The sequence below is a fragment of the Dryobates pubescens genome, chromosome 7 (assembly GCF_014839835.1).
Source record: "Dryobates pubescens isolate bDryPub1 chromosome 7, bDryPub1.pri, whole genome shotgun sequence".
Lineage (NCBI taxonomy): Eukaryota > Metazoa > Chordata > Aves > Piciformes > Picidae > Dryobates > Dryobates pubescens.
Genome location: NC_071618.1, coordinates 721,880 through 743,289, shown reverse-complemented (window position 1 = coordinate 743,289; position 21,410 = coordinate 721,880). Strand labels below are relative to the sequence as shown.

The window sequence follows — 21,410 nt, the reverse complement described above, 5'->3', positions numbered from 1 at the left end:
GAAAGATAATAAAAAGCATCTTTACAAATATATCAACGCTAAAAAGAAGGGCAAGAAGAACCTCCACTCCTTACTGGACCTGGAGGGGAACATGGTGACCGAAGATGAGGAAAAGGCTGAGGTCCTGAACGCCTTCTTTGCCTCGATGTTTAACAGCAAGGTAGGAGTCCAGGATGAGTGGCCTCCTGAGCTGGGTAATAGGGTCGGGGAGCAGTGTAATGCCCCAGAAATCCATGAGGAATTAGTTCGGGACCTGCTGAGCCACTTGGATACTCAGAAGTCCATGGGACCGGATGGGATCCATCCTAGGGTGCTGAGAGAGCTGGCAGATGAGCTGGCCAAGCCGCTCTCCATCATTTTCCTCCAGTCCTGGCTCACTGGAGAGGTCCCAGATGACTGGAAACTGGCCAAGGTGGTCCCCATCCATAAGAAGGGATGGATGGAGGAACCTGGAAACTCCAGGCCAGTCAGCCTGACCTCAGTGCCAGGGAAAGTGATGGAACAGATTATCCTGGAGGCAATAACTGCGCACCTGAAGGATGGCCAAGGGCTCAGGTCCAGCCAACATGGATTTAGGAAGGGCAGGTCCTGCCTCTCCAACCTGATCTCCTTCTATGATCAGGTGACCCACCTGGTGGATGAGGGGAGGCCTGTGGATGTGGTCTACCTGGACTTCAGCAAGGCCTTTGACACTGTCCCCCACAGTAAACTGCTGGCCAAACTGTCAGCTCGTGGCTTGGACCGCAACACTCTGTGCTGGGTTAGGAACTGGCTGGAGGCTGAGCCCAAAGAGTGGTGGTGAATGGTGCCACATCCAGCTGGGGCCAGTCACCAGTGGTGTGCCCCAGGGATCAGTGCTGGGCCCCATCCTCTTTAACATCTTCACTGATGATCTGGATGAGGGGGTTGAGTCAGTCATCAGCAAGTTTGCAGATGACACCAAGTTGGGAACAGCTGTTGGTCAGTTAGAGGGTAGAAAGGCTCTGCAGAGGGACCTTGACCGACTGGACAGATGGGCAGAGTCCAACAGGATGGCATTTAACAAGTCCAAGTGCCGGGTGCTGCACTTTGGCCACGGCAACCCCATGCAGAGCTACAGGCTGGGGTCAGAGTGGCTGGAGAGCTGCCAAACAGAGAGGCACCTGGGGGTGCTGATTGACACCTGCCTAAACATGAGCCAGCAGTGTGCCCAGGTGGCCAAGAGGGCCAATGGCATCCTGGCCTGCATTAGGAATAGTGTGGCCAGCAGGAGCAGGGAGGTCATTGTGCCCCTGGACTCTGCATTGGTTAGGCCACACCTTGAGTCCTGTGTCCAGTTCTGGGCCCCTCAGTTTAAGAAGGACATTGAGAGACTTGAACGTGTCCAGAGAAGGGCAACAAGGCTGGGGAGAGGCCTTGAGCACAGCCCTGTGAGGAGAGGCTGAGGGAGCTGGGATTGTTTAGCCTGGAGAAGAATCAAGGGTGACCTCATTGCCCTCTACAACTATCTGAAAGGTGGTTGTAGACAGGAGGGGGTTGGTCTCTTCTCCCAGGCAACCAGCACCAGAACAAGAGGACACAGTCTCAAGCTGCGCCAGGGGAGGTTTAGACTCAAGGTGAGGAGAAAGTTCTTCACCGAGCGAGTCATTCGTCATTGGAATGTGCTGCCCAGGGAGGTGGTGGAGTCACCGTCCCTGGAGGTGTTCAAGGGGAGATTGGATGTGGCACTTGGTGCCATGGTCTAGTTGTGAGGTCTGTTGGGACAGGTTGGACTTGATGATCCTTGGGGTCTCTTCCAACCTTAGCGATACTGTGATAAACTCTTGTTTAGTGATCTACACATGGGTTAAATCCCCTCTTTCTCTGTATGTTGTTGATTGTGCTTCCAAAATTCATGTCTCATTTTGTCACAGTGTTAAGTTGGGATCTCATTTTCAATTCCTTATCTGTTATGACCCTGATGGCCATTCCAGTGTTAGTAAGGTTTTCAGTCTGCTGTTTTCCCAGTGTTCAAGGTACGGCTTTTCCTTGATGTATAAGCCAAGATGTGGCTATTAAAAAATTGTTGAACAATATGGTTTGTCAGCTATTCCAGAACTATTATGTGATGGCCCAGTTCTGTTCTTCACCATAGTGCCAGCTTTTGTGTTGTCCACAAATACATGCTTCCCCATCTTTGAGGAAAATGTTGAATAGTCTTAAACCTGGTAATGATCCCACAGCAGCTCTCCAAGTACTTCAACTCAAACACAAGTCCCCTCTGAAAATTAGGTTTTGAAAGTTTTTACTTATATTTATGAGATGAAGAAAACATAGAATACAAAAATTATTATGTAAATTAAAAACCTGCCTACCCTATCCACTCCTACCCTGCTGGCTTTTTTTTCTCTCTCTCTCTCTCTCTTTTTTTTTGGTTTGTTTGTTTTGTTTTCTTTATTCCCCAGGGTAACTGCTCTGTATGAACATAGTGGTTCTGCACATCCTCCTTCAACACTGGTGCAACATAAGTGCCCTTCTGGTCCAGTCAGTTTGAGTGCTGTTTTGATTAACTAACTGAACGTCAGTAGTAAACACCCTTCTTTCAGGATCCTTGGTGGGGAGTTGTCCAAGCCCACTGTTTTTCAAAGTTTGTATTGTGATTGATGATGAAAATTGTTATCAGCTACAAATACACTGCAATGTTTTGTGCTTTTTCATGCTGTCAGGCTCTGTATTAAAATTGAAAGGTGATGGTGACAGAGCCTGCTTGCCTTCTAGCCTGTTCTGGCCAAGTATATTTAATATGTTTGGGAGAGCATATCTTTAAGCTTGCAGAATAGAATAGAATAAACCAGGTTGGAAGAGACCTTCAAGATCATCGCGTCCAACCTATTATCCAACCCACCTAATCAACTATACCATGCAACCAAGCACCCCATCAAGTCTCCTGAACACCTCCAAAGATGGTGACTCCACCACCTCCCCGGGCAGCCCATTCCAATGGGCAATCACTCTCTCTATGTAGAATTTCTTCCTAACCTCCAGCCTAAACCTCCCCTGGTGCAGCTTGAGACTGTGTCCTCTTGTTCTGGTGCTGGTTGCCTGGGAGAAGAGACCAACATCCACCTGTCCACAACCTTCTTTCAGGTAGTTGTAGAGAGCAATAAGGTCTCCCCTGAGCCTTCACCTCTCCAGGCTAAGCATCCCCAGCTCCCTCAGCCTCTCCCCATAGGGCTGTGTTCCAAACCCCTCACCAACTTTGTTGCCCTTCTCTGGACTCATTCCAGCAACTCAACCTCCTTCCTAAACCGAGGGGCCCAGAACTGGACACAGTACTCAAGGTGCAGCCTAACCAGTGCAGTGTACAGGGGCACAATGACCTCCCTGCTCCTGCTGGCCACACTGTTCCTGATGAAGGCCAGGATGCCATTGGCCCTCTTGGCTGCCTGGGCACACTGCAGGCTCATGTTCAGCCTACCATTGACCAGTATCCCCAGGTCCCTCTCTACCTGGCTGCTCTCCAGCCACTCTGACCCCAGCCTGTAGCACTGCATGGGGTTGCTGTGGCCAATGTGCAGAACCCAGCACTTGGATGTGTTCAATCTCCTGCCATTGGACTCTGCCCATCTGCCCAGCCTGTCGAGGTCCCTCTGCAGAGCCTTTCTACCCTCCAGCAGATCAACTCCTGCCCCCAGCTTGGTGTCGTCTTCAGATTTACTGATGATGGACTCAATGCCCTCATCCAGAGTATGTAGAGGAACTCCTATTTTCTGGTTTCTTTTTGTTTAAAATCATAGCATGGTTCATTAGTTTTCTGCTAAACTATGACCAAAGATAAATGGTAAAAATCACATTTGACTAAGCATTGAAAATCAGCTCGCCTCTTATTTTTGCAAAATGTTTCGATCAGCCCTGTCACAGCTAAAACAGAATTTCACTGCTGACAGGTAGAGGGAAAAATTCAAGCTCTATCTCCTGGCTTCTCCATCCAAATTAAGATCGTATCAAGGACTGGAGCTGGCAGCTTCCAGCACTGGGGAACTGCAACATACAAATTTAAAATTCTTACAGTAGAGTGCTGTTGGGACTGACTCAGCAGGTACTTGGCAGTAGTCCTCTCCAGGTCATGCACAGTTGGTTAGAGCCTTCCAGACATCGGTGTGATTCTCACTAATTCCTCCTGGGAGTTCCCACAGGGCAGTGTGTGAGTAACTGGTCTTTTCAAACTGGCAAACAAACTGGCATTTGTGAACCATGTAAAATAACAGAGCCGGAGCTGGACTGTGGCCTCTTCTTACATTTTTTTTCAAATCAAGGCTAATGCTATCCCTCATTGACAGCCGTGTGGTATATAAACTGATTAAGAAATGGAGCCCAAACTCCAGGTATATGTGGCAGTTTCAGCAAGTGTAGCTGGCTGAGCCAGCTATCACCAGCTTCAGATGTGGACAGTGAACGAGGATGCTAGTCCTGCCGTGGCCGCGCCTCCGGTCCCCGTTGGTAACCGCACTCGCCTTCTCCGCCTGCCAGCCTCGCGGCGCACCGAAGGGAGGCTCGGTGGCTGGCGCCCGCAGGGGGCTGAGCCCAGCTGCGGGGCGGGGCAGCCAGTGCCGTCACAAGCGAGCGGGCGGACGTCGCCGGAGTCGCTAGGGCTGCGGGACCGGCGGCTGCTGCGGAGGGGTGTCTGGCGAGCTGGGGCTGCGAAGGTAAGCGAGGAGCGCCTGCCGAGGAGCCGCTTCGCCGTGTTCAGAGGAGGAGGTCAGAAGGAGAAGGTGCGCCTTCGAGGTGGGGCCGGGCCCGGCGGGTCTCGTACAGCTGAGGCGGGACTCGCTGCGACGGCTGCGAGGGTGGGGGCGCTCCGCCGCAGGAGCGGCGGCGGCGCGTGCGGGGGCGGGCGTTGGAGCGGGCGTGGGGCGGGGGCTGCGCCGCCGCGTTTCGCCGCCGCCGCGCTTCGCCGCCTGCTGCCGCTGGGAGCGGCCCGCCCTGCGGCCCGGGGGCGCACCGCCGAGCCCCATCCCGGGGAGGCCCTGGCACCCGGAGCGTGCTCCCTGCAGCGTAGAGCTTTCGGCCGTCGTTGTTGTCATCTGCGGCGCGCTGCTGTGCGTGCGGCGTTCCTGGGTAGGTGGCTACGCGTTCAGCTTTTATTAAGGTTCGCCCTGAGCGTCCGGGAGCCGTGCGGGGCTGCCCCGTGTAAACGAGGGTGTGCAAACAGCTGTCTGTGGAAGAGATGCAAGAGTGAGGCATCAGGAAAACAAAAAAAACCCCAGCAAACAACAACAACAACAAAAACCCAAACCACCAAGGATGATGTTGCTTTTGATTTCTTACTTAAGGAGGTGCTTGACAGCTCTTGCATATTCCTGTTTCCAGATGTTTTTTATGAGATCTGTGGCTTTTGGTATTAATCCACATGCCTGTTTTCTCGCTTTGTGACACGGCATGGATTTGTAGCACAGCCAGCTGGCAGGCCTCTTGTCCCTGAGAAATTTGTGATGTGCCTCATGTGGTGATGTTGATCGGATGACCCCAAGGCAAGGTGGTGTGGTTGGGACCCAAAGTAGCCCTACACTCTCCACAGCTGGTCACTTTGACACTCAGAGACTCATGGAAACACCAGTGCATGCAGGAGGCCAGGTCTTGAGGTGGGATTGTCGCTTCAGTGTTGCTAGCAAGAGTTTGAAAAAGTATCAGAGGGTCCATTTATGATTGCTGTCTGATGACATGCGGTGCACCCATGCTCTTTGGTCATCACCTCTTTCTCAGTGGCCATGCCATCATTTGGGAAATAGGAACTGCAGAGCTTAGAGAGGAGAGTGCCCTGTGCAGCATGATACAGGAAATTTAAGAACATTTTACTTCCCTTAACTTATTCTAGAACAGCTTGTACAATTCCTTTCCCATGTAGGGAACCCTTAAAAGGAAATAGATTGCATATTTAGTTTGGTGCATATTTCAGATTTTTGTCCATTTGTTAAGCTAGAATACAGTTGTGCAATATATTAGAAATGCCTTTCCACTAGCGATGCACCATCCTAAGTTTCACATAGGTTTGATGGAGAGTATAAGAGTGAAGTTGTAGCTTTGTCCCAGTGGCATGTATTTCACCCTGTACATTGAGCAAAGTCAGAGATCAGCATGGACTCTGTGTGCTGCACAGATGACATAGAGGGGCTTTTCCATGGACAGTCAAGCACTCTGTGTCGACAGTAGCTGTCCACCTGGCCACTGTCCTTCTTTCTGCAGAAGTCTGTATTCTTGAGCTTGTCTACCCTGGCAGTAGAGAGCTAGCTGTGAAGGTCTTGTTGACTTTGTAAGCAATGGAAACAAAGACTTCTGGTTTTTTTATGCCCTCAAACTCCAAAGCAGGGGAGATGGGGTAGCAGAACCCTGTGATCCTTGAAACAAGATTTGTTTCCCCTTGGGAAATCACTGTTTGCTAATGCTTGTTTCAAAAGCTCTTGATTTAAAGACTTCCTAAGGTTTTTCCCACTTCTGAAGATTTTAATTCAATGGACTACCTTGTTTCTAGAAACTCAGGGAATCCAATATTTTGACTTTTTTTTTCACAAGTCTCTTTCAGACTCAATGCCAATATTGGGTAGGAGTAAATGGGAAGGAACAAAGGGTAAAAAAGAGGGCCCTGGAAATTGCTGACCTGTCAGCCTCACCTCTGTGCCTGGAAAGATCATGGAACAGATACTCCTGGAAGGTATGCTGAAGTACATGGAGGAGAGGGAGGTGATTTGAGGCAGCCAGCATGGCTTCACCAGGGCAAGTTCTGCATAACCAACCTGGTGTCTTGCTCCAATGGTGTAATTACATCAGTGGACAAGGAAAGACCAACAGGTGTCATCTATGTGGACTTCTGTAAAGCCTTTGACACAGTCCTCCACAACATCCTTCTCTCTAAACTGGAAAGATACGGATTTGGTGTGTGGACTGTCCAGTGCATGAGGAATCGGTTGGATGATCCAAAGGACTCAGCGTCCAGATGGAGATAGATGACAAGTAGTACCCCTCAGGGGTTGGTATTGGGACCAGTGCTGTTCAATATCTTCATGAATGATATAGACAGCAAGATTGAGTCCAGCCTCAGCAAGTTTGCAGTTGATACCAAACTGACTGTAAGTCAAAAGTGCAAGGTCCTGTGCTTAGGTTAGGGCAACTGTTGATATCAATTCAGTCTGGGAGCTGATGAAATTGAGGGCGTCCCTGCAGACTTGGGGCTAATGGTGAATGAGAAGCTGGACATGAGCCAGCAATGCACCCAGAAGGCACATTGCATCCTGGGCTGCATCAAAAGAAACGTGGTCAGCAGATCGAGGGGGGTGATTCTGCCACTGTGCTCTGCTCTGGTGAGACCTCACCTGGAGTACTGTGTCCAGCTATGGGACCCCCAACACAGGAAGGTTGTGGACCTGCTGGAGTGGGTCCAGAGGAGGGCCGCAGGTATGATCAAGGGGCTGGACCACCTCTCCTACAGGCTGAAAGGTTTGGGGCTGTTTAGCCTGGAGAAGAGAAGTCTCTGGGCAGACCGCATAACTGCATTTCAGTATCTGAAGGGGACCTGCAGGAATGGCTGTTTAGAAGGGCTTGTAGCAACAGAATGAGGGACAATGGTTTTAAACCAGCATAGATTTAGGTTGGACATAAGGAAGAAGCTCTGCACAATAAGAGTGGTAAAATACTAGAACAGGTTGCCCAGGGATGTGATTGAGGTCCCATTCAAGATCAATCAGACTTGATGTGGCCCTGGGCAGCCTGATCTAGCTGGAGGTGTCCCTGCTCGCTGCAGGTGGTTTGGGTAAGATAATCTTTGAGGGTCCCTTCCAACCTGATGCAATCTGTGAATGTGTATTTTTGGCAGGAACTTGGAATTTTGAATTCTTAAATTTAGAAGTTCTGGCAGTTCCCAAACTTTGAGGTAGATGTGACCTCTTTTATTCGCTGCTCTCTGCTGGCAGTACCAAGTTGTTAGCAAATCATGACTTCAGTGCACTTTTCAATTATCTGTATCTAGGCTGACTGTGTTTTTCTTGATACATGACAACTTTGCCTGTGACTTAATTTATTTTTAATGAGCTAATTTTAACTTAATCTGTAGTAGGTGGTAGCTTGTAGGGACCTATGGAGAAACGAAGAACTGCACAAATATGGCAAAGGAGCCACGTGATCTTCAGAAGGTGTTTTGCTCCTTTACTGAAGGCAGCGATCACACCTCTGTAAAACTTTCTTACTTCTGTCTTGCTTGCTGTCAGCTGAGACAGAATCATAGAATCATAGAATGGCTTCAGTTGGAAGGGACCTCAGAGATCATCTGCTCCAACCTCCCAGCCATGGGCAGGGACACCTCTCAATTAGACTTGGCTGCTCAAGGTCTTATCCAGCCTGGCCTTGAGCACCCCTAGCGGGGGAGCATCCACAGTCTCCTTGGGCAGCTTGTGCCTATGTTAGGGTAGCTGAATGCTTGGTCTTAGGATCTCAGATATATTGAAGGTTGGATGTCCTCAGCTATCTCTTAGGCTTGTTGAAGTCTAAGAAGCAGTTCTCCTTATGGGGAGTGAAATGGCTGCTCTGTTTCTTGTATGTTCTGAGCTCCTTAATCTTGATATTACTGTGCTGAAATCAGGAAAAGAAGGCAGCCAAGGATCCCCTTCTGATTCTTGTTTCCTTGTAAAGATTCAATTCAGGTTTCTGGCATGTGCTTTATTACAGCAAATTTTAATTACTACTACTACTACTAATTAAAACCAGTTTGGAAGAGACCTTCAAGATCCTCGCGTCCAATCCATCAACCAATCCAACACCACCCAAACAACTAAGCCATGGCACCAAGCACCCCATCAAGTCTCCTCCTGAACACCTCCAATGACGGCGACTCCACCACCTCCCCAGGCAGCCCATTCCAATGGGCAATCACTCTTTCTGTATAGAACTTCTTCCTAATCGCCAGCCTAAACCTCCCCTGGCGCAGCCTGAGACTGTGTCCTCTTGTTCTGGTACTGGCTGCCTGGGAGAAGAGACCAACATCCGTCTGTCTACCTGTCTTCAGGTAGTTGTAGACAGAAATGAGGTCACCCCTGAGTCTCCTCTTCTCCAGGCTAAGCAACCCCAGCTCCCTCAGCCTCTCCTCATAGGCCTTGTGTTCCAAACCCCTCACCAACTTTGTTGCCCTTCTCTGGACTTGTTCCAGCAAGTCAACCTCCTTCCTAAACTGAGGGGCCCAGAACTGGACACAGGACTCGAGGTGTGGCCCAATCACTGCAGTGTTTCTGGCGTGTGCTTTATTACAGCAAATTTTAATTACTTAATTACTAGTATATAACATGTAGCTTTAGAATATTAGAATAGCTCCTGGACCCTCTTTGTAGATAACTTTTTTGGAAAAACTTCTTCATTTCTTGCCTGGGTGTGGAGAACAATTGCCTCCCTTGGAGATGAAGTTTGAAACCTCTACCTTTTTGTCCTTGAAGAGAGAAGGGAGATGAAATAATGCAGACAGCTGTATCTTGTATGCTTTTTGCTTCAGTTTGTCACTTCCCTTTCTGTTTCTTTTCTGACAAACTGAATTTCCTCTCTATTGTTGCATTATCTACCTAAATCTCAAACAGACATCCTTTGCAGAAATGTTGGAAAATGTTGTTGACCTTGGAAGAAGAAAGCTTTGGGATGTATCTACCTCGTCCACATTTGTCAACAGATAGGCATAGCCTCAAATGTGTTTAAATCACAGCTATTGCTGCTTGAGCTAGTATTATAAGTTCTTTACTACTGTTGAAGTTGATTCTTCTGGCTTTCAGGTAGGAGGATTTTCCCTTTCCTGCTTCACAGCCACTCTGCATTGTCACTGCTCTCCTCCCTTGCTTCCCATGTCTGTTCTCTTTAGTCGTATGCTTACTGTAAGGTAGGTTTTGCCACGGATTGGCAGAGTGTGAGGCAAAACCAAAGAGCAGCCAAGGCAGAGGTGGTTGAGAATATAGTGTAGACCAAGAGAAGTAAGGAACATGAGCCAGCAGTGTGCCCAGGTGGCCGAGAAGGTCAGTGGCATCCTGGCCTGTATCAGAAATAGTGTGGCCAGCAGGACTAGGGAAGCCATTCTGCCCCTGTATTCAGCACTGGTTAGGCCACACCTTGAGTACTGTGCCCAGTTCTGGGCCCTGCAATTCATGAAAGATGTTGAGTTGCTCATATGTGTCCAGAGAAGAGCAAAAAAGCTGGTTAGGGGTCTGGAACACAAGCTCTATGAGGAGAAGCTGAGGGAGCTGGGGTTGTTTAGCCTGGAGAAGAGGAGGCTCAGGGGAGACCTTATTGCTCTCTACAACTACTTGAAAGGAGGTTGAAGCCAAGTGGGAGTTGGTCTCTTCCCCCAGGCTGAACAAGAGGACAGTCTCAAGCTGTGCAGGGGGAAGTTTAGGCTTGATCTTAGAAAGAAGTTTCTCACAGGAAGAGTGATTACCCATTGGAAAGGGCTGCCCAGGGAGGTGGTGGGGTTGACATCCCTGGAGGTGTTTAAGAAAAGACTAGATGAGGCACTTAGTGCCATGGTCTAGTTGATTAGTTAGGGTTGGGTGATCGGTTGGATTTGGTGGTCTTGGAGGTCTCTTCCAACCTGATTGATTCTGTGATAATGGGCATTTGTAAGTTAAAGATATGACTGAGAGACAGGTGTGTGTCTCAGCTCCACAGGGGAGCGATAGGTTCGTAGCCCTTTTTTGTGGTTTGTGTGGCATGCAGTAAGGGAGGTGTTCACAAGATAATGGAAGGCAAACTGCTTAGACTCCCCTGGAGGTTACCTGTTGTAGAAATGGAGTTAATGACATTGCATCAGCCAGCATGGGTGTGTGCTTCTGCCTGGTGAGCCAGCCCTTTTTATGTCTTGCACAGAGGAAAGGGAGGTGCCAATACCATGGGAATACATTTACACATCTTGAAAACAACGTTTGAAAGCTTCAGTAAAGTGTATTCACTCGTGAAGAAGGCTGTCCTTGGCCATTGATACTTCCATTGACTCTGAATTTCTTGAATTACAGTGTTTTTACCACATATGCAATAAAAATAGGGAAATTGAAGTTCCAAGATACATCATAACTTGGCTAAAACAATCTTGATGAAATATGAGACAATAATATAGTTATACCCCTAATCTCCAAGCAAGGTGAGATTTTGATCTGAGGTGAAGGATACTTTCTCTGTGCAGCTTGTAATACACAATGAAGCATTTCTCTAAAATTGAGGTTTGTGAATGCCTCTGTATTCACTGAAAGTACTAAATGTAACTAAAAGTTACATAAAGCAGTGAGATATCTCTGAGACCTTGTATGAAATCAGCAATACATTTTGAATAAGACATTGACATTCTTGAACTGTTACATGTAGACCTGGCCCACTCATGAATATTTCATATTACAGTTTTCATGAAGGCCTGCATGTTGTTTGTGACCTGCTGCTCTGCCATGCTGTATTTATAGAGTGTCATATCTCACACAACAGAGAAGCCTGTGGTGTGAGAGATGATGCTCTATAAATACAGCTGTTCTTCTAGTTTGTTGCAGACAGAACAAATTTTGTGGAGGAGATATCTTAAGTGAGGTGAAAGAGAGTAGTATGGGGGGAAAAAAGGAGTGTGGATATAGTGGGGAAAAGTGAAGGGAAAAGACCAAGGAGAATGAGGGAGTAGATGACCAACATAGGTTGATGCATCCAGTGTATTTCTGATCTGTGTTTACTAGCATTTTCCAGGGGAACAATTTATAAAGTTGTAGTTTGTGCATAAAAACTGAAGGAATTTTGAACCAGTGAGCTTCAGCTGGGGTATGCTTAGAGAGAATGAAAAAGCAGGTGCTGGGCTCTAGAGCTGGGCTTCTCTGTCAGATGCAGTCTAAATCTGACCCTATGGGAAACAGTGGGGCTCTGCCACTCTGAATGAGAATCTGCATATAAAGGCCTGGTACAGGGATTTTGCTGCTAGCTCCTAGTGCTAGATGGGTGCTTTCACAAGCATGGCTATTTTTCTCTTGCTTAATAAAATAATGCATTTTACCACTCATCTAAACTTTTAAAAGAATAATTGCTCTTTCTGCCATATGACTAATTGTAGGAGGAGTATGCTGACAGATGTAGCAAATCTCTGGAAACAGCACACCTCAGTTACTTAGGGCAGTTTACAGCTAAGGTACTTTTACTGCAGTGTAGCAAACTACAGAATGGCACAAATAACACCAGAGCCTATGAATGCCTCTGCACATGTTCAGTTCCTTCCTTTTTACAAAGCTAATAGTCTTAACTCTGTGCTTGAATAGCTTCCCTACCTGGTGGTATCCCGCTGTACAACTGAGTTTTCTGTAACTTCTTTCCAGCTACAGGAGCATGTACAAGCAAGATGAGCCGTGATTACTTTGATGCCTGGAATTTCTTCTTGTGACAAATAAAATAGCTTTGTATAAGGTGTCTTAAAAATGCCTGCCTGCTCAGAGTCTTCTTTGTTCTTTTTCCAGTTCTTTGTCTGCATTTCATGTGTGGTGACCAGTGATAGTTTTTCGTAGTTGGCTAAGCCTCTAATTTGTCATAATGCTTTTTGGAAAAACAACCTGTGAGGTTTTTTCCAGTGTTGCTCAGAGTAAACGAGTTATCAATGCATTCTCTTAGGAGATTATATTATTTTGTAATCTTACCCACCTGGATTTCTTTCTTCATCCTGCTGCATTTTGTATTGCTACAAACAGTTCTTTTGGTCCTGTAGCTATATTTTTTTTGTGTTCCCCAGGCTGAAAACTGCTGCCTCCCACAGCAGGGCAGGTGGAACAAAATGTGTGCCTGTGCTTCAGCAGCTTCAATGCAACATCCAGTGGCTTAATTTAAACTGTTGGCTTGACATTTCTAGAGGGTGTTCACTGGATGAGGTCCATTGGCTTTGCTTGGGAGACAGAAAACTTGAACAATCAGCATGGTAATATCTTCAGTCAGCAGAGCTACTTGGTGAACTCTGTGTGCCATTTTTCTGTGATATTTTTACCTCAAAGTAGTAAGTGTTACTGCATTGTTAATTCTGATAGCAGTTCTGTGAATATCAGAATTTATTGAACATTATGTCATTTCTGTTTTAGAAAAAGATGCTTGTGTATTGTCTTGTGGAAGATGCTTATGTATAAAATGTAAAACCTGAGATAAGTCTTAATGTCCTGGATCGTTTATTGAATGGTTTGTGAGTATGGACAATATCTGCGTGAGAGAATTATACTGTATCTTACCCCTTCCATTTTTTGTGGGTCACGTTTGAAAGTTCAATATTATACAGTATCACACAAGGAGATATACCGACAATTAATATGAGACCAGTAGATAGTAGCAGTAGAAAAGTCATGTATGTCTAGCTGTGTTTAAAAGTCAGTGTCAAAGCTGGAAGCTAGGAGGTAGTGTCATGCGACACTTAACACCCTGTGGATTTGTGAACTTGCTCTGCTTTCCAGCCACACACTTCTAGAAACATGGATGAACGTGGTCTTTGAGGTATTCCATCGATCGCAACTTTCACTCCCCAAATGTGGGTGGACCGTCTGCCGTAGTTTATGGGACTGGGGGAAGCATTCTGCAGTGTTGGTTCCATGCTGACTGGAAAGCAGTACTGCCTCATACATACAAGACCACTGCGGGCATGCAAGCAACATTTTAAACCGCAAATGACCTACCCTGCTTACAATTCAAATGTCTTAAAAGAGAATCTATGTAACCATAGTTCGGCATCATGAATTCCAGTTACACTAAATCTTTAGTTAGATCATCTCCATTTTATGTTGTCTTTAATGCAAAAGGGGGGCCTGATCTGGGGATGAATTGCAGTTAAGGACATTGGTGAGTGTAACAAATTTATTTGTTGCAGAATTTGGAAGTCGTACAGTGATCAAAGCAGGGGGCTGGGGGAAGAGGAGAATAATGCTGTTTTCCAGTTGAGAGCTTCATCCTTCCAGAGGCCTGGGACACAACCCTACCACTCCCCACATTTTCTGTGTGCTGCAATGCAAGCCTTTACATTTTCTTTTCTTTTGCCATTTATCAATTCGATATTTTTCAGGTTTGGGGTGCCTGATTTAAGATATAGTTTCAGTTTTACAGAACTGCTAAGTACTCCCAGCTGCTTCTGCATAATGTTACATAAAAGACCTTATACTTCCATAGCTGAATCGGGGATGTCTTAAGTTGGACGCCCTAACCTAGTTGGCACTTGATTCTGTCTGCTAAAGAAGGCTGACTCTCCTTTGAAGTCAACGTGCAGTATCTCTTCCATTCCCACAACTGGTTTCCAGCCACCCTGTGCCAGCTTAGTTTGCTGCCCTTTCCTCCTTATGATCCTTGTCAAGTCTCTGGTCTGCCCATGCCTGTCTGCTCCCCAGATTTTTACTGCAGTGATTCCTCCCAGACAGTTAATTCCTGACCTTATTTCTACATGCCGGTCTCAGTGTTGGTATTCTGACACTTGCATTTTTTAAAGCCAGCTTTGCTAGTATTGCTGTTCAGATCTAGTAATTCTCCTACTCCTTTGGCTTCACCATTTCCCCCCCCTGCTTTTGAATTTGATGTTTCTTTCTTATTCCTGAAGGCCTGTCCTAGAGATAGAGGTTCCATTGGCCCAGTTCAGCAGAACCTCTTGGTTCAGCCAAACTGATGTTGAATGATTAGTACAAGAAATTGTCTTCTAAACCCCTTGGGCTGGAGCAGTGAGTCTACCTGTAGGGCAGTGCATGTGCTGTTAAGTCACCCGTGGAAACCACGAGTTTTTTAGCATCTTTGGAGATTCTAGTTCTGTATGAATCTCTGCCAATCTGTGTTTGTTGTGCCTTTTTAAAAAATTAGGACAGGAAGTAAAGACTGACAGTTTTTAATTTATGCAAAACATTTTTCCTTTAGCCCTTATTCTTGGCAGTAGCTGAACTGTTTTAGGTGAAACTAATTATTATTCTTTAAGAATGAGCCTGAGTAATGAAAAAACACTCAGCATGAAATTTTTTTTGACACACACTTTGGGAAAAACTGTAATCACCTTGAAAACAGCAGTCCTAAAGATGTTGTTGAGTAGCCATAGTTACAGGCTGTAATGCTACTGGTCCCACTTTTTTGTTGCTTCTCTCTTACTGAGGGATTAAAAAGTGTTTTACAAACTGTACATAGATTTCATATGGATGTGTACATCTGAGCTATTGTTCAGTGATACCACAGCCTAGTATTTGGCATGCAGTGGCATCAGAGAGATTTTTAAAACAATGTGACAGTAGTGAAGGCATACAAATGACTTGTCCATTAGAAAATGGGGGAAACCTTTTGCAGTAAGGAACTAATTACAGTGTAAACAGAGACTTTTCTACTCCTCTGCTTTCGGACGACGGAGGTTCTTGGAATCAATACGGCTGACCAATACGATCGGTACTGATCCTTTATTGTTCCAGCATTGCAGGCCTATGGTGCAGGCCTATGGTGAGAGCATGGCACAGTAAAGCATGGAAGGAGAGGAGATAGGACAGGCAGGAAAAGAAGAAGAAAAAGTGCGTAGCAAGGGAAACCACAACTTATATAACCTTGGTGTGTCTTGTTGGCATGGACTCATTGGTCCCCTGTGAGCGACCACACATCACACTATTATAGATTATTGGTCCAACTACAGATGACACACGAGGTTTGTTGATGCAGGTGCATGTCCTGTTGTCCTAAGATAACTTGCTATGTTTCTAGCTACCAGCGTCTTGTTTTAGTCACAGTGCTGCAGGCACAGCACTGTTTTGGCATACTGGAAGCTGGCTCTGCACTTACGCTGAGCATGGCCTACCACCATGTCAGGCTCTAGGCCTGCACTGCCAGGTTGCTCACACTGCTCGTTGATGGCATTCCCACACTCTGCCTTTTGGTGAGAATGGAGTAAATCCATCTTTGTTCAAGTGCATATTTGCTTCAATGTGTAACAAGGCTCTTTCTCTTCCCAGGCAATATACTTTCCCCAAAACTGTAAGGAAGCATTTGTTGAGCACCAATTCAAAATTGGTACCAAGGAAGGACATGGAAAGATCATCTTGAGTGTCATTATGCACCATATACAGGACAACTAGGTGATCAGGCCAAGTCAGCATGAGTTTATTAAGGGCAGACCTTGCCTGATGAACTTGATCTCCTGCTATGACAAGATGACCTGCCTAGTGGATGAAGGAAAGTCTGTGGTTGTTGTTTACCTAGACTTCCATAAGGCCTTTGACAGGGTTTCTCATGGCATTCTCATAAAAATCTGGCTGCTCATGACTTAGCTGGGCACACGCTCTGCTGGGTAAACTGCTGGCTGGGCCCAGAGAATAGTGTTCAGCGTAGCTAAATCCATCTGGAGGCCCGTCACAAGTGGTGTTCCGCAAGGCTCAGTACTGGGACCAGTCCTGTTCAGTTTCTTTATCGGTGACTTGGATGAGGGGATTGAGTGCACCCTCAGTAAGTTTGCAGGTGACACAAAATTAGGTAAGAGTGTTGATCTGCTTGAGGGTAGGGAGACTCTACAGAGGGATCTGGAGAGGTTGGACCAATGGGCTGGGGTCAAAAATAGGAGCTTCAACAAGGGGGCGAGTGTCAGGTCCTGCACCAGGGCCACAACAACTCCGTGCAACTCTACAGGCTTGGAGAAGAATGGGTAGAGAGCTGTGTGGTGGAAAAGGACCTAGGGTTACAGATTGACAGGAGGATGAATATGAGCCAGCAGTGTGCCCAAGTGGCCAAGAGGGCTAACATCATCCTGGCCTGTGTTAGAAATAGTGTGGCCAGCAGGACCAGGGAAGTGAGTGTCCCTCTGTACTCAGTGTTGGTGAGACTGTATCTTGAGTACTGCATTCCGTTTTGGGCACTGCAGCACAGGAAAGACATCGAGGTGCTGGAGTGTGTACAGAGAAGGGTTACTGAGATGGTGAAGGGCCTGGAGAACAAGTTCTATGAGGAGCAGCTGAGGAAACTGGAGCCTACAAAAAACAAGAGGCTGAGGGGAGACCTTACTGCTCTTTACAACTGCCTGAAAGGAGGTTGTAGAGAGGTAGGCACCGGTCTCTTCTCACAAGTAATTAATTATAGAATAGGGGGGGAGTGGCCTCAATCTGTGCCAGAGGAAGTTTAGACTCTAGACATTAAGAAAAAAATTTTTCATGGACACAGAAAGGGTTGTCAAGCACTGGAACAGGCTGCCCAAGGAGGTGGTTGAGTTGCCATTCCTGTACACATCTAAAAGCTGTGTGGATCTGGTGCTTGGGGACATCGTGCAGTGACAGACTTGGTGGAGTGGGCAAAATGGCTGGACTTGATGATCTCAAAGGTCCTTTCCAGCCTGGATGATTCTCTGATTCTGTGGGTGCTGCCATCTAAGTTGTCTGCTTTGCCTAGGGTTTCTTTTTTTCATCAAGTAATAGACAAACTTCATCTTGCCAGCTTCATAAATCTTGATAAAACTACATATGCTCTGATTTAATCTTTTCTAGAATATGTTTCTTTTAGCAAGAAGGGATTAGCCAAGAATAGTTTGGGGTTTTTTCTTGTTAGTTTGACCCAGTCTGTATTTTAGTACAATTACCCATTCCAAGCAGTATCAATGAGAACTGTGTTTCTCCTGTGAATACTAACGGCTATGGTATCAGTGCCTGAGACACAGACTTTGACCATGAACTGTAGGTTTACTGTAAAGTTTGAGGTAGAGATGGATTTGGACATGCCTTGTTAATTCTATATCAGATTCGTATGTAGCTTTCTATCTTTGTGATTTCTGTGTCATGGTGTCTGAAATGTTCTGTACTTAATATATTAATGCTGGGTTACAGTTCTGTGTTCCCAAGAGGCTTTCCATCTGGAAGCAAGCAATCTGTTATGACCAGAGGGCTATATACTCTGTAAAAATAAAGCACATCAAAATACAGTCAATCCAGAAATCTATGTGAAAGCTTCTGTAGTGCATGAATCTGCAAGGAGAGTTTTGGATGTCTGTGCTCTACTCAATTTTGAGAATGGTGCAGATTAAATGTCTAATATATTGAATGAACATGCCTACATAAAATATTTAGCAGAACTGTTGTATACCTTAAGTAGCCATTACAGCTGAGTGATGAGTGCCCAGGTGCTGCCAGAAACTGGGAACTTCAGCTCCCTGCAGGTTTGGATGTGAATTGTGTAATTGTATTAAAATCTCTTAAATAAAGCAAGTATAGTGCTAAAAATGGACTGATGAAATATAAATAAAGCCATTATAAGTCACAGGCTTATTGTTGTCATGTCATTTGGGTACTGTGCTGCTTTTTAATGGGTGCATAATGCCTATTATTTCTCAGTAGGATAATCTTTCTCTGAAAGAATTGATGCTAGTGGAGGCTTCTGCTCTGCTAAGTAGGAGCAGTTCAGCAATTAGACTAGCTGCTCCTAGCAGAAAGCAGGCACTTAGGGAGAGAGTTAGTAGGGAAGAAATTGTGAGCATCAATGTTTTCTTAGTGAGATTTCCATTTTCAGGAAGAGCAGTGAAAACTTCTAGTGTTCTGTCATGTAAATGCCATATCTTACATGGATGTTTCAGGGCCTGAAGACCGTGAGTACAAAAATCTTTATTTTTGTGGTTCTCTTATTTTGTCTTCTTGTCCTGTTTCCCTTCTGTTGCTCTGAAGGCACAAAAGCACATATTCCCACTGGTTTCCCTTACCTGAGTGTTAACTTGGGGTACAGTAGTTCAGAAAAATAACATGTTGGCTCTTACTCATGGAACAGGAGAGTGCTTTTTAGTACTGTCTTGCTGTAGCAGTCTGGGTTGCTTAGAATATCTGTCTAGCTTTGAAGTGTTAAAATGTCTAGAGTCTTTGCTGCTGAGGTTATCTGCTGCTGTGTGAAGAAGGAGAGTAAACAACATAGTCACTTCCACTGATGTGTATATGAGCAGGAGAGTTCACGTCAGGAGTTGTCATTGGAACCTGTCTTCCCTTCCACACTGCATCTTGATAGGTAGGGACTGGGGAGAGATGCAGTGGTACAGTAGTTCTTCTGCAAGGGTATTCCTGAGACCTTTCAGTTGGAGGGCAGGTACTCCTCCAAGCCGACTCCCGAGGGCCGACCCTACGGCCCGACCCCGACCAGGACCGACCCCCTGTTGTCTGGACCGAGTCTGAAGGGCACCTGCTTCTGAGCTAAGCTCAGGTTCCATTATTTCCCTCTCCACTGCTGCGGAGAGAGGAGACAGTAGCCCAACATCTCCGTGTAACTTGTCTAGGAACCAGTCCAGCAACAGTCGTCTGCCGGACCCTCACTTTGCTACAAACTAACAGCTACAGAGTATCTTCCACGTGCTTTCCAAACACTAGCACTCAGATCAAAGTATCCGTGTCCAGCAGAGCAATCGCTGATGTATAGATAGATTATAATACTGCTGCATGTGGCCAGAAGCTGCCCGCATTCCGCCGAGTCGCCGTCTAGTGGCCAAGCGGCGGAACTGCACCCTTCATTATATAAATACAGAAATAATCTGTAACTAGTTCAGTTAAGTTCTAATTATAACACCAAGCCATTTGTGGACTCTATTTCACGAACGTGCACTACAACATGTATATAGTTGGTGATTCATCGGTTATTAATAATTTGATAATTAATAAAAACAATCTTTTTCATAATTCATATTTCATATTAATAAATTTAATAACATCTTCGCCACAATGGTTCATTGCTTTTGGAATTTACAGTGTAAAGTTATGCAAAGGAGGTCAGATTGATGCCTACATCAGTACCTATATCATATTCTACCTGGAATTTTTAGACAGTGAAGCATTTTTAGAAAGTGACATTCAAACAAGTCCACATTGTGATACTGCTGCAGCAAAGCAGTTCAGGAGCTACACAGTCTCTGAACTAGAGGTTTTTAGCCAGGTGTCTCATGAGAAGCACTTAATTTCAGGCTGCTCCTGTAGTCCATCATGTGACCCTCCCTATGCTGATGAATGTCCTCCCAGAATCATTCTGTGGTAAATTCCACCTGGGACCTCCTACTGAGATTTATAAATTACAGCTTGGGAAGAGTTGATACCATTTAAACAGTGCTGTCTGAGGTTTGAAGGAGGCAAGAAGTAGTGAAAATTCATCTATATGTTTTTTTTTTTTATTATTATTTAGCAGCTCAGTTGGAGAGCCCATGAAGACATATGCTTCCGGGGAGACTAATGTGTGGCTCTGGAAGGAGGAGAGCTTCAGTTCATGTGCAAGGTGTCAACAGCTTGAGAATAAAAAAGGAACTGTATTAGTTCCATAAAGAGGAAACGGGTAAATTTTTTTTCAGTTGCCTCTTATTGTAGCAGTTATGATTGCATATGAGAATTAGATTAGAACTGAGACTATTTGGGACAATGAAGCTATAAAGGTGACAAGAATTATATCTGAACAGAATACATAGAATAGAATACATAGAATAAACCAGGTTGGAAGAGACCTTCAAGATCATCGCGTCCAACCCATCAACCAATCCAACACCACCCAAACAACTAACCCACGGCACCAAGTACCCCGTCAAGTCTTCTCCTAAAAACCTCCAGTGATGGCGACTCCACCACCTCCCCAGGCAGCCCATTCCAGTGGGCAATCACTCTCTCTGTATAGAACTTTTTTCTAACATCCAGCCTGAATCTCCCCTGGCGCAGCCTGAGACTGTGTCCTCTTGTTCTGGTACTGGCTGCCTGGGAGAAGAGACCAACATCCGTCTGTCTACAACCTCCCTTCAGGTAGTTGTAGAGAGTAATAAGGTCACCCCTGAGTCTCCTCTTCTCCAGGCTAAGCAACCCCAGCTCCCTCAGCCTCTCCTTGTAGGGCTTATGTTCCAAACCCCTCACCAACTTTGTTGCTCTTCTCTGGACTCGCTCCAGCAAGTCAACCTCCTTCCTAAACTGAGGGGCCCAGAACTGGACACAGTACTCGAGGTGCGGCCTAACCAGTGCAGTGTATAGGGGCAGAATGACCTCCCTGCTCCTGCTGGCCACACTGTTCCTGATGCAGGCCAGGATGCCATTGGCCCTCTTAGCTGCCTGGGCACACTGCAGGCTCATGTTCAGTCTACCGTCAACCAGCACCCCCAGGTCCCTCTCAGCCTGACTGCTCTCAGCCACTCTGACCCCAGCCTGTAGCTCTGCATGGGGTTGCTGTGGCCAGAAAGCATATTTGCAGAGCAACGGGCTGTCTGAGAGGAACGGGCTGTCTGAAAGTTTGAAGGAATTAGGAAAAGTCATTAATTCATGGAGAAGATAGGGAAGTATCATTTTTCTGTCATTATTTGTAGGATGTAGTAGGTGGAAAGGAGATAATGAAAGATTCTCTGCAATTATTGTTGAAGACCATGAGAGCATAAATTTGAGAACGGCAAGCAAGACGTGAAAAAATGCAGAGGCAGGGGAGGGGAAGTGGAACTATGAACTCCTCAGGGAACTTTGGTACTA

The 21,410-nt window shown here is 46.0% G+C and overlaps 1 protein-coding gene across 1 annotated transcript in view; it reads left to right on the top strand.

Moving 5' to 3' along the window:
- Positions 1–4,555: 4,555 nt before the first annotated feature.
- INPP4A (inositol polyphosphate-4-phosphatase type I A) overlaps positions 4,556–21,410 on the top strand; it is a 132,517-nt gene continuing 115,662 nt past the window's right edge. Inside the window, exon 1 of the mRNA XM_054163068.1 lies at positions 4,556–4,664. The gene's annotated coding sequence lies outside the window, so the exon portion shown is untranslated. The remainder of the gene's footprint in view (positions 4,665–21,410) is intronic.